Source organism: Bacillus rossius, unplaced genomic scaffold (genome assembly GCF_032445375.1).
Source record: "Bacillus rossius redtenbacheri isolate Brsri unplaced genomic scaffold, Brsri_v3 Brsri_v3_scf65, whole genome shotgun sequence".
Lineage (NCBI taxonomy): Eukaryota > Metazoa > Arthropoda > Insecta > Phasmatodea > Bacillidae > Bacillus > Bacillus rossius.
The window spans coordinates 43,802-45,860 of NW_026962865.1; the positions used below are offsets into that span (position 1 = coordinate 43,802).

Genomic DNA, 2,059 nt, shown 5'->3' on the forward strand with positions numbered 1-2,059 from the left:
TAAGTGCAAATGTTTCCAGGAGGTTATGCACACACAATCTATTTTATGAATTAATAGTTATTATCTAAGAAAATGATAGAAGATTATAAATAATGTGTGCAGAATAATACAGAATTTGCATGTTACACAAAAAAAAATATATATATATATTCCAAATATTGTTAGCAAAATGCACCTAGATTAGTGAGCTGGATTTTTTTTTTTTTTTGTATTTTTGTTCTGTTGATCCCACGTGGAGTCAAGGCTCCGGGATATAGAACATGTATGTGCAGACAATTAATATTTACATGATGCAAGTTACCAAGAAAAAAAATTTCAAAAAAAAAAAATACATAACATGTTACACAATTTAACTTTATGCAAAACATGAAGCAGCTGTTATCACAAGTCCATTCAACAAATTAACAGTTCAATTTCTCTATTATCAATCAAATTAAAGAATAGCTTCAGAGGGTAGGTAGGATATTCTAGAAGAATTTTTTTTACTGTTTTTTTTTTTAATACTGGTAAATTGTTTTAGTTATTTTCTGTGATATTAAGTTGTAAAGTTTTACTCCCAAGTAATTTAGTCCATTTTCAAATCGCCTAGTGTTATGTTCAACTATCCTCAATTTACTAGCATTTCTGGTGTTATACCTATGTGCGAATATCTAAAAAAAAAAAAAAAAAAAAAAAAATAATAATTTTTTTTTTCTTCTTTTTCTTAAGAATGAATAAAAAGTTTCTAGAACGTATTCATTTATGGCAGTCAGGACTTTAAGTTTTTTGAATTTTGGTCTGCAGTTAGATGATTTTTTATCTTTTGTTATTATTCTAATAGCTCCTTTTTTTTTTTTTTCCCCCAATGTTATATGGCAGAAAGAGTAGAGCTATGGCTACTGTGACATCATGCATTGATGGGAAGGTTATTGTTGGATAACAAAAATTTAGATGATATAATTTTTATTTTTTTCCATACACAACACATTGCAGGTACAATTTTACAGGTTACAGCTGTACCACCTCTAGTATTGCTGCCGACCATCCAACAAATGAGCACACTAAACAGGCATTGATGACATTGTTATCAACGTCTTTTTGAATCTCTCATTATTATACATAACTGCCCACTGAAACAGAGAAACTTCAAAATAGGTGTGTGTGTGTGTGTTTATATATATATATATATATGTATATATATATATATATATATATATATATATATATATATATATACATATATACATACATACATACATACATACATACATACATACATACATACATACATACATACATACATACATATACACTTATCTATTTATTTTTTCACTTTGAATTTTGTATGAGGTATACACATGCAAAGATTCACAGCTGCTGCTGGGTGGGTGAGTGAGTGAGTGATTGATTGATTGATTGATTGATTGATTGATTGATTGATTGATAGAGAGTGAGTGTGTGTGTGTGTGTGTGTTAGGGGGGGGGGGGGGGGGAAATGTGGTGATTGTGGGGGAAAAAAAAATTTAAAATTGAAATTTTTAAAAAAAAATTTTTTTCTGTAGGGTGCAAAATAGTAGTGCCAACGGCACGTGGTGTTCCCAAGCGGTCACCCATCTAAGTACTAACCACGCTCGACGATGCTTAACTTCGGTGATCGGACGAGAACCGGTGTGTTCATCGTGATATGGCCGTTGGCAATGATATAGATGTTTTTTTTTTGCAGTTTGTATTTGCCACTCGAAATAGCTATACCAGGTGTGATTGTTACAAACAACAGGAGAAATCGTGTAATGAACACTCTTTTACTTCCCCCCCCCCCCCCCCCTCCCCACACACAACACCCACCACCCTCACCATCCCAACCACCAAAGCCCTCTTCAAAATACACTCTCACACACACACACAAACCCACACTCTATAACTGATGAACATTACCATAACTTCTTAAAGCCATTAGATAATATTTAACTCAAGAAAGGTATTGTGATATGTTTAAAGAAAGAAAGGTGAAACCTTTAACTTTACCAGCAGGTATTAGTATCACTGAGGTATCTTCTAGGTTGTAGCAGCAATAGTAGTA

General features: G+C 32.3%; 1 non-coding gene across 1 annotated transcript; it reads right to left on the minus strand.

Moving 5' to 3' along the window:
- Window positions 1-1,556: 1,556 nt before the first annotated feature.
- LOC134545261 (5S ribosomal RNA) lies at window positions 1,557-1,675 on the minus strand. Its single transcript, XR_010078390.1, has one exon. It is a non-coding gene; the product is annotated as a 5S ribosomal RNA (ribosomal RNA).
- Window positions 1,676-2,059: the final 384 nt, after the last annotated feature.